We start from the raw sequence: 11,012 nt of genomic DNA, 5'->3' as shown, positions 1-11,012 counted from the left end.
CGGACGCCTTCTCTGCTCCTATCTTTGGATGTGGAGAAGGCGTTTGACAGGATACACTGGGAATACATGGTCCATACCCTTAAAAAGTTTGGCCTTGGGGGACCTATATTGTCAGCCATATTAGCCTTATACTCCTCACCTTCCGCACAAGTATACACATCCAATACACTATCGCGATCCTTTACAATCTCCAACGGGACTAGAGAGGGGTGCCCCCTCTCCCCTTTTATTTTCAATCTTCTTATGGAGCCTCTAGCGGAAAAAATTAGATCCCACCCAAATATCACAGGTTTCTCTTTCCCCAATCATACTCCTAAAATAAACGTATTTGCCGACGATGTTATTTTATTCCTAACCTCCCCGTCACATTCCTTAATCAATGCCCACACAGTCCTTAACGAATTTAGGAAAATCTCCTATTATAAAGTTAATTTCACCAAATCACTAATTCTCCCTATACATGTCCCACCTGCTCTTCAAAATCGACTACAACTCCAATTCCCCTACTCATGCACTGCAGAACAAATAACTTATCTTGGCCTCCAAATTACCAAAGACCCCTCTAAATTAGCAGATACTATCATGCCCTTATACAGAAATAAACCTTACAAACCGCTCGACTTGCCAAATCCGAATTAACATGGTCTGGACGCCTAGCGTCTTTTAAGATGTTGCTTCTTCCCCAAATCTTATACATCTTCCGCACCCTCCCAATACCCCTCAAGACCACCCATTTAAAAGCACTAGATTCCATACTGACAAAATATATCTGTAACTCAAAAAAAACGGAGATGTACCACAGTCATATTAGCTAAACAAAGAGGGGCAGGGGGTATGGGGTTCCCAGTCCTGCTGGACTACTACCGTGCATCTCTGCTCACTCAACTTAGAACATGGTTCCTATGTGGAGCGGACATTCCGTGGCGCAAACTAGAACAGACCCTAAGCCCCACCAGAGATCTTTCTCACCTTCTTTTCCTTGATAGTTGGAGCCATGTTCCTTTACAAAACTTACCCATGACCCTCCGGGCCTCATTAAAAGCTTGGAGGGATCTATGTGGTGCCTTAACCCCGTCGGATAAACAAATAGAAATACCAATACCCCTGGTTACAATTGAAGGTGCTATTCCAAACATTAGACTTATTAATTGGACGTCCGGGGGATTACCCAGTTAAGTGATATGTTCCATAACGACTTCCTAAAAACATTCCCACAGCTGCAAGAACAATACGGTCTTCCAAGTAGTGAACGTGACACATATGATCAGATCTCCCATCTCTTAAAACCGTTAGAGGTTCATCATTTATATATTCAAGAAGCTGCGTGGAAATGTTTCACAGTCTCTGCTGCTACCCCAAAAGGGATCTCCATTTTTTACACGCTTTTTCAACGCAAAATCACCTTTATTAAATCAGTACCATTTCAGAAATGGGAGACAGAAATGCAGACCACGTTCACATCTCAACAATGGCAAAAAGCCCTAAACACTGTGTATAAATCATCAAAGTGTGTGAATCACTGGGAATTGACTCAGAAAATCACGTTGAGATGGTACTTGACTCCATACCGTCTTCATAAGTTTTTTCCAGGTCATTCCTCTTTATGCTGGAGGGGATGTGGAGAGGTGGGTAACATTATGCACATCATGTGGACCTGTAAACATATAACTCGTTTTTGGAATGCTGTGTTTCGATTAATTTCCTCTATTACCGGGTTGATTACATATCCAAAGAACAGCTTTGCTCTATTGAACCTGGGAATTGAGGTATTTCCGCCAGATTTTCGCACGGTGGTTACACATATACTAATTGCGGCTAGATTACTTATTACTAGGAAGTGGAAAAGTGATGTTCCCAAAAACATTTCGGACATATATCCTATCATACAAACACACTACAAATGGGAAGCCTTATGGGCTGTAAAATCAGGTTCCAAGAGACAGATTGATGGTAGGTGGAAATGCTGGCTGGAAAAATTTCCACAGTAGTCCTGAGATTATACTGGTAAATACTGAAGTTTGCCCAAAAGGGTGAGTCCATTACTTTCAAGAGATAAGGCAGGAAGTTATTTATGCTGTACCATAGCGGATACATACCTATAGGCCCATACTGGAGGTCCAAATTGGTAATATAATACTCTTCAGATTATATTTTGTTAGAGGATTTGTTGCCAGACCACTTAAATCCTGGTCTTGGTTTTTCTCAGTTCTCTTTTTCTTTTTTTTTTTTTTCTATGGTCTTCTTTTTCTTTCACCTTTTCTATATATCTGCTTTCCTAACTTAGAGGCGTATATATCCTTTTACGTGTAAAGGAAAGTCTGCAACTGTTAAGTACTACATTAATCACCTGTAAAGTTTTTGAATCAATGCTGTTGACTATTGATCCAAATGTTCCATGTGTGATATATGTATACGGTCTCAAGATTTACTGCTGATTGTTGATACTATCACGACATTCTGGAATTTTATACACCTATAACGACCCCTTGTAACAAATATGTATGGAAATGTATACTTCTGTTATGTTCTGAAAATATTTCTAATAAAAACTAAACTAACAAAATAAAAAATAAATAAAAAAAAGAGGGTTGAAGGTGCCCAAAGAGATTGCCTATGGCCACATCACCCTGAAAGCGCACCATGTCATCTGATCTCGGAGACTAAGCAGTGGCGGTCCTGGTTAGTACTTGGATGGGAGACCGCCTGGGAATACCAGGTGCTCTAGGCGTCTTTTTTTTTTTTTTTTTGCCGTTGACGTGTTTTTACTTTGTTTTCCATGGTGGCAATCTTGGCGTTTGTCAAGAGGGTTGAGGGTGCCCAAAGAGATTGTCTATGGACTCATCACTCTGAAAGCGTCTGATCTCAGAGGCTAAGCAGATTCAGGCCTTCTTAGTACCTGGATGGCAGACCGCCTGGGAATACCAGGTGCCATAGGCTTCTTTTTTTTTTTTTTCCTTGTTTCCCAAGGTGACCATCTTGGCATTTGTCAAGAGGTTGAGGGTGCCCAAAGAGATAGCCTATGGCTACATCACCCTGAAAGATCCTGATCTTGGAGGCAAAGGAGGGTTGGGCCTCGTTAGTATCTGGATGATAGGTGACCATCTTGGCGTTTGTCAAAGAGGGTTGAGGATGCCCACGAGATTGCCTACGGCCATATCACCATGAAAGTGCCCAATCTCATCTGATCTACCTGGATGGAAGACCACCTGGGAATACAAGGTTTTGTAGGTTTCCTTTTTTTTTTTTGGGGCGTTGACTTGTTTTTTCCCTTGTTTCCCAAGGTGAATCTTGGTGTTTGTCAAGGGGGTTAAGGGTGTCCAAAAAGATTGGCTACGGCCACATCACCTTGAAAGAGCCCCATTTTGTCTCACCTCGGAGGCTAAGCAGGGGCTGAGCCTGGTTAATACCTGGATGGCAGACCGCCTGGGAATACCAGGCCCCTGGGCTTCTTTTTTTTTGCATTTACTTGTTTTTTTTCCCTGGTTTCCCAAGGTGACTATCTTGGCATTTGTCAAGATGGTTGAGGGCGTCCAAAGAAATTTCCTATGGCCACATCACCCTGAAAGGGACCAATCATATCTAATCTCGGAGGCTAAGCAGGGTCAGGCCTGGTTAGTACCTGGATGAGAGACTGCCTGGGAATACCAGGTGCCATAGGCTTCTCTTTTTTTTCTTTTTTTGTTTTTTTTTTCAAGAGGGTTCAGGGTGCCCAAAGCAATTGCCTACAGCCACATCTCCCTGAAAGCAACTGATCTCATCTGATTTCGGATGCTTAGCAGGGTTGGGTGTTGTTAGAACCTGGATGGGAGACCCCCTAAGAATACCAAGTGCTGTAGGTTTCTTTTTTTTTTTGTTGTTGACTTGTTTTTTTCCCCTTGTTTCCCAAGGTGACCATCTTGGCATTTGTCAAGAGGGTTTAGGGTGCCGAAAGAGATTGCCTATGGGCACATGACCCTGAAAGCGCCCGATCTCGGAGGCTTAGCAGGGTCGGGCTTGGTTAGAACCTGAATGGGAGACCCCCTAGGAATACCAAGTGCTGTAGGTTTCTTTTTTTTTTGTTGTTGACTTGTTTTTTTTCCCTTGTTTCCCAAGGTGACCATCTTGGGGTTTCTCAAGAGGGTTGAGGGTGCCGAAAGAGATTTAATATGGCCACATCACCCTGAAAGTGCCTGATCTTGTCTGATCTCGGAGGCTGAGCAGCATCTGCCCTGGTTAGTAACAAATGTGAGACCTCCTGGCAATAACCAGTCCCATTTGCTTCTTTTTTTTTTTGGCGTTTACTTGTTTTTTTCCCTACTTTCCCTAGGTGACCATCTTGGTGCTTGTCAAGAGGGTTGAGGATGCCCAAAGGTATTGCTTATGGCCACAACACCCTGAACACACCCGATCTCGTTTGATCTCAGACGCTAAGCAGGGTTGGGCCTGGTTAGTACCTGAGTGGAAGACCGCCTGGGAATACAAGGTGCCGTAATTTTTTATTTTTTTGCCGTTTGTTTGACTTGTTTTTTTCCCTTGTTTCTCAAGGTGACCATCTTGGTGTTTGTCAAAGAGGGTTGGGGATACCCAAAGAGATTGCCTACAGCCATATCACTGTGAAAGCGCCCGATCTCGTCTGATCTCGGAGGCTAAGCAGCGTCGGGCCTAGTGACCATCTTTGCATTTGTCACGAGGGATGAGGGTGCCCAAAGAGATTGCCTATGGGCAGGGTATGGCCTGGTTAGTACCTGGATGGGAGACCGCCTGGGAATACAAGGTGCTGTAGGCTTCCTTTTTTTTTTTTGCAGGGGGGGGGTGTTGACTTATTTTTTTCCCTTGTTTCCCATGTTTATTATCTTGGCGTTTGTCAAGATGGTTGAGGGCACCCAAAGAGATTTCCTATGGCCACATCACCTTGAAAGCGACCAATCTTGTCTAATCTTGGAGGCTAAGCAGGCTCAGACCTGGTTAGTACCTGGATGGGAGACTGCCTGGGAATACCAGGTAGCATAGGCTTCTTTTATTTTTATTTTTTTTGGCGTTGACTTATTTTTCCTTGTTTTCCATGGTGACTATCTTGGCATTTGTGAAGGAGGTTTAGGGTGCCCAAAGAGATTGTCTATGGCCTCATCACCCTGAAAGCTCAAAATCTCGTCTTATCTCGGAGGCTAAGCAGGGTTGGGCCTGATTATCATCTGGAGGGGAGACCGCCTGGGAATACCAGGAGCTGCAGTCTCCTTTTTTTTTTTTTTGCGTCGACTTGTTTTTTTCCCTTGTTTCCCAAGGTGACCATCTTGGCATTTGTCAAGAGGGTTGACGGTGCCCAAAGAGATTGCCTGAGGCCACATCACCCTTAAAGCCCTAACCTCGTCTGATCTCGGAGGCTAAACAGGGTCAGCCCTGGTCAGTACCTGGATGGGAGACCGCCTGAGAATAGCATGTGCTGTAGGCATCTTTTTTTTTTTTTTGCCGTTAACTTGTTTTTTTTGCCTTGTTTCCCAAGATGACCATCTTGGCGTTTGTCAAGAGGGTGGAGTGTGCCCAAAGAGATTGCCTACAGCCACATCACCCTGAAAGCACCTGATCTTGGAGGCTAAGCAGAGTCGGGCCTGGTTGGTACCTGCATGGGAGACCGTCTGGGAATACCAGGTGCTGTAGGTTTTTTTTTTTTTTGGAGTTGACCTGTTTTTTATTTCTGGTTTCCCAAGATGACCTTCTTGGCATTTCTCAAGAGGGTTTTGGGTGCCAGAAGAGATTGCCTATGGCCACTCCACTCTGAAAGCACCCAATCTCATCTGGTCTTGAAGGCTAAGCAGAGATGGGCCTGCTTAGTACCTGGATGGGAGACCGCCTTTTTTTGTGGTTCCCCAAGGTACCACAAAATCTTGGCATTTCTCAAGAGGGTATTCCCAGGCGGTCTCCCATCTAGGTACTAACCAGGCCCGTCCCTGCTTAGTATCAGATGCTTTCAGGGTGATCTTGCCATAGGCACTCACTTTTGGCACCCTCAACCCTCTTGACAAACACCAAGATGGTCACCTTGGGAAACAAGGGAAAAAAAAGAAGTCAACTATGCCATATTAGCACCTCAAGAAATGAGATAGGCAGTCATAAACTAAAAGATGCGTAAATTCCAGAAAATGTACCATTGTTTTCAGACGCTATAACATTTGCGCAAACCAATAAATATACGCTTATTAACATTACCAAAGACATGTGGCTGAATAAATCTTGACCTAAAAGTATGAATAAAATTGAGTTTATTGGATTTTTCTTATAACAAAAAGCAGAAAATATAATTTTCTTTCAATATTTTATGTGTATTTGTGTATGTGTCTCCCCCTGTGTGCGTGTGTGTGTGTGTGTCCCTGTGTGTGTGTGTCTCCCACTGTGTGTGTCTTCCCCTGTGTGTCCCCCTGTGTGTGTGTGTGTCCCCCTGTGTGTGTGTCCCCCTGTGTGTGTGTGTCCCCATGTGTGTGTGTGTGAGTGTCCCCCTTTGTGAGTGTCCCCCTTTGTGAGTGTCCCCCTGTGTGAATGTCCCCCTGTGTGTGTCTAGTGTCCCCCTGTGTGTGTCTAGTGTCCCTGTAAGTGTGTGTGTGTGTGTTCCTGTGTGTGTGCCCCCCTGTGTGTGTGTCCCTGTGTGAGTGAGTGTGCGTGTCCCCCTGTGTGTGTGCGCGTGTGTGTGAGTGTGTATCCCCCTGTGTGTGTGTGTGTGAGTGCATCCCCCTGTGTGTGTGAGAGTGTATCCCCCTGTGTGTGTGTGAGAGTGTATCCCCCTGTGTGTGTGTGTGCGAGTGTGTCCCCCTGTGTGTGTGTGTCCCCTGTGTGTGTGTGTGTCCCCCCTCTGTGTGTGTCTTCCCCTGTGTGTGTGTCCCTGTGTGTGTGTGTGTGCGAGTGTGTCCCCCTGTGTGTGTGTGTGTCCCCCCTGTGTGTGTGTGTCCCCCTGTGTTTGTGTCCCCATGTGTGTGTGTGTGTGTGTGTGTGTGTCCCTGTGTTTGTGTGAGTGTCCCCCTGTGTGAGTGTCCCCGTGTGAATTCCCCCCTGTGTGTGTCTAGTGTCCCCCTGTGTGTGTCTAGTGTCCCTGTAAGTGTGTGTGTGTGTGTGTGTGCCCCCCTGTGTGTGTGCCCCCCTGTGTGTGTCCCCCTGTGTGAGTGAGTGTGCGTGTCCCCCTGTGTGTTGCGCGTGTGTGTGAGTGTGTATCCCCCTGTGTGTGTGTGTGTGTGTGTGTGTGAGTGTATCCCCCTGTGTGTGTGAGAGTGTATCCCCCTGTGTGTGTGAGTGTATCCCCCTGTGTGTGTGTGTGAGAGTATATCCCCCTGTGTGTGTGTGTGGTGTGAGTGTGTCCCCCTGTGTGTGTGTGTGTCCCTGTGTGTGTGCCTCCCCTTGTGTGTGTCTCCGCTTGTGTGTGTGTGTGTGTGTCTCCCCCTGTGTGCGTGTGAGAGAGTCTTCCCCCTGTGTGTGTGTGTGTGTGTGAGAGAGTGTCTCCCTGTGTGAGTGTCTCTGTGTGAGTGTGTCCCCCTGTGTGGTGTGTGTGTGTCCCTGTGTGTGTGTGTCCCCGTGTGAGTGTGTGTGTCCCCCCATGTGATTGTGTGTCCCCCCGTGTGATTGTGTGTCCCCCTGTGTGAGTGTGTGTGCCCCCATGTGAGTGTGCGTGTCCCCCTGTGTGTGGTGTGTGTGTCTCCCCTGTGTGTGTGTCTCCCCCTGTGTGTATGTTTCTTCCCCTGTGTGTGTGTGTCTCCCCCTGTGTGTGTGTGTGTGTGTGTGTGTATGTTTCTTCCCCTGTGTGTGTGTGTCTCCCCCTGTGTGTGTGTGTGAGAGTATATCCCCCTGTGTGTGTGTGTGGTGTGAGTGTGTCCCCCTGTGTGTGTGTGTGTGTCCCTGTGTGTGTGCCTCCCCTTGTGTGTGTCTCCGCTTGTGTGTGTGTGTGTGTGTGTCTCCCCCTGTGTGCGTGTGAGAGAGTCTTCCCCCTGTGTGTGTGTGTGTGTGTGAGAGAGAGTGTCTCCCTGTGTGAGTGTCTCTGTGTGAGTGTGTCCCCCTGTGTGGTGTGTGTGTGTGTGTCCCTGTGTGTGTGTGTCCCCGTGTGAGTGTGTGTGTCCCCCATGTGATTGTGTGTCCCCCCGTGTGATTGTGTGTCCCCCTGTGTGAGTGTGTGTGCCCCCCATGTGAGTGTGCGTGTCCCCCTGTGTGTGGTGTGTGTGTCTCCCCTGTGTGTGTGTGTGTCTCCCCCTGTGTGTATGTTTCTTCCCCTGTGTGTGTGTGTCTCCCCCTGTGTGTGTGTGTGTGTGTGTGTATGTTTCTTCCCCTGTGTGTGTGTGTCTCCCCCTGTGTGTGTGTGTGTGTTTCTTCCCCTGTGTCTCTCCCCCTGTGTGTGTCTTTCCCCCTGTGTGCGAGTGTGTCCCCCTGTGCGTGTGTGTCCCCCTGTGTGTGTTTGTGTTTGTCTTCCCTTGTGTGCGTGTCCCCCTGTGTGCGTCAGTGTGTCCCCGTGTGTGTGTGAGTGGTTCCCCCTGTGTGTGTGTGTCCCCCTGTGTGTGTGTGCGAGTGTGTCTCCCTGTGTGTGTGTGCCCCCCTGTGTGTGTGTGTGTGTGTGTGTGTGTCCCTGTGTGTGCGTGTGCGTTCTTCCTCCAGTTTCCCCCTGTGTGCTCCCCCCGTGTCTCCCTGTGCTGGTGTGGCGCCCAAGGGGGCCCCATGAGCTTCTATTGCCTGGGGGCCCTATTAGTTGTCAGTCCGCCCCTGGTCACCGAGGACCCTTTTGGCATTCAAAGGTCAGGAGTGTGCCTTTTTTAGTCACCAAGGACCATTTTGGGCATTTAATCACTTCAGCACCGGACCATTTGGCTGGCCAAAGACCAGAGCACTTTTTGCGATTCGGCACTGCGTCGCTTTAACCACTTGCCGACCATTGCACTCTGATGTACGTCCCTACTTTGGGGACGAACAGAGGCGTCTTTAGGGGGTGGCCATAGTCTGGGACCAATAGCCCAGAGTCTCGGTCAAGAATGCAGGGAACAGGGACAGACTGAGCCATGGTTGGCTCCGGCTCCAGCTCCAGCTTTAGCTCTGCCCCGCTTCCACCCGACTTTACTCTTGGTCACTGATTGCTATAGCCGCCTGGCGGCTAGCAACCATTAACGTCACTGCCCACTGTGCCCACACTGCCCAACATTCAAAGCATAGGAGGATTGCACTTCCTCCTCCTCCGCGCTAGTGCTCGTGGGGCCTGGCGTACGACTTCTGGTCTGGATTGTCCCGCTGGAGGGAGAGAAAGGGATGACGCCGCCACCTTTGCTCCTCATGGTCCCAGCAGCTGCCTTTGCTCCTCATGGTCCCAGCAGCTGCCTTTGCTCCTCATGGTCCCAGCAGCTGCCTTCGCTACTCATGGTCCTAGCAGCTGCCTTCGCTCCTCATGGTCCCAGTAGCTGCCTTCGCTCCTCATGGTCCCAGTAGCTGCCTTTGCTCCTCATGGTCCCAGTAGCTGCCTTTGCTCCTCATGGTCCCAGTAGCTGCCTTTGCTCCTCATGGTCCCAGTAGCTGCCTTTGCTCCTCATGGTCCCAGTAGCTGCCTTCGCTCCTCATGGTCCCAGTAGCTGCCTTCGCTCCTCATGGTCCCAGTAGCTGCCTTCGCTCCTCATGGTCCCAGCAGCTGCCTCAAGGGTCCCAGCAGCTGCCTTTGCTCCTCATGGTCCCAGCAGCTGCCTTTGCTCCTCATGGTCCCAGTAGCTGCCTTTGCTCCTCATGGTCCCAGTAGCTGCCTTTGCTCCTCATGGTCCCAGTAGCTGCCTTTGCTCCTCATGGTCCCAGTAGCTGCCTTTGCTCCTCATGGTCCCAGTAGCTGCCTTTGCTCCTCATGGTCCCAGTAGCTGCCTTCGCTCCTCATGGTCCCAGTAGCTGCCTTCGCTCCTCTTGGTCCCAGTAGATGCCTTCGCTCCTCATGGTCCCAGTAGTTGCCTTCGCTCCTCATGGTCCCAGTAGCTGCCTTCGCTCCTCATGGTCCCAGTAGCTGCCTTTGCTCCTCATGGTTCCAGCAGCTGCCTCAAGGGTCCCAGCAGCTGCCTTCGCTCCTCATGGTCCCAGTAGCTGCCTTCGCTCCTCATGGTCCCAGTAGCTGCCTTCGCTCCTCATGGTCCCAGTAGCTGCCTTCGCTCCTCATGGTCCCAGCAGCTGCCTTCGCTCCTCATGGTCCCAGCAGCTGCCTCAAGGGTCCCAGCAGCTGCCTTTGCTCCTCATGGTCCCAGCAGCTGCCTCAAGGGTCCCAGCAGCTGCCTTTGCACCTCATGGTCCCAGTAGCTGCCTTCGCTCCTCATGGTCCCAGCAGCTGCCTTCGCTCCTCATGGTCCCAGCAGCTGCCTTCGCTCCTCATGGTCCCAGCAGCTGCCTCAAGGGTCCCAGCAGCTGCCTTCGCTCCTCATGGTCCCAGCAGCTGCCTTCGCTCCTCATGGTCCCAGCAGCTGCCTCAAGGGTCCCAGCAGCTGCCTTTGCTCCTCATGGTCCCAGTAGCTGCCTTCGCTCCTCATGGTCCCAGTAGCTGCCTTCGCTCCTCATGGTCCCAGCAGCTGCCTTCGCTCCTCATGGTCCCAGCAGCTGCCTTCGCTCCTCATGGTCCCAGCAGCTGCCTTCGCTCCTCATGGTCCCAGCAGCTGCCTCAAGGGTCCCAGCAGCTGCCTTCGCTCCTCATGGTCCCAGCAGCTGCCTTCGCTCCTCATGGTCCCAGCAGCTGCCTCAAGGGTCCCAGCAGCTGCCTTTGCTCCTCATGGTCCCAGCAGCTGCCTTCGCTCCTCATGGTCCCAGCAGCTGCCTCAAGGGTCCCAGCAGCTGCCTTCGCTCCTCATGGTCCCAGCAGCTGCCTTCGCTCCTCATGGTCCCAGCAGCTGCCTCAAGGGTCCCAGCAGCTGCCTTCGCTCCTCATGGTCCCAGCAGCTGCCTCAAGGGTCCCAGCAGCTGCCTTTGCTCCTCATGGTCCCAGTAGCTGCCTTCGCTCCTCATGGTCCCAGCAGCTGCCTTCGCTCCTCATGGTCCCAGCAGCTGCCTTCGCTCCTCAT

At 50.1% G+C, this 11,012-nt stretch overlaps 2 pseudogenes; both read left to right on the top strand.

Annotated features, from left to right (window-relative positions):
- Positions 1-4,355: 4,355 nt before the first annotated feature.
- On the top strand, positions 4,356-4,474 carry LOC143959242 (5S ribosomal RNA; annotated as a pseudogene).
- Positions 4,475-5,528: 1,054 nt separating this feature from the next.
- On the top strand, positions 5,529-5,637 carry LOC143959197 (5S ribosomal RNA; annotated as a pseudogene).
- Positions 5,638-11,012: the final 5,375 nt, after the last annotated feature.

This window comes from Lithobates pipiens, unplaced genomic scaffold (assembly GCF_037356315.1).
Source record: "Lithobates pipiens isolate NorthernLeopardFrog02 unplaced genomic scaffold, aLitPip1_a1.2 Scaffold_67, whole genome shotgun sequence".
Classification (NCBI taxonomy): Eukaryota; Metazoa; Chordata; class Amphibia; order Anura; family Ranidae; genus Lithobates; species Lithobates pipiens.
Note: the sequence above shows the minus strand (reverse complement) of the source record. Positions and strands in the feature narration are given on the sequence as shown.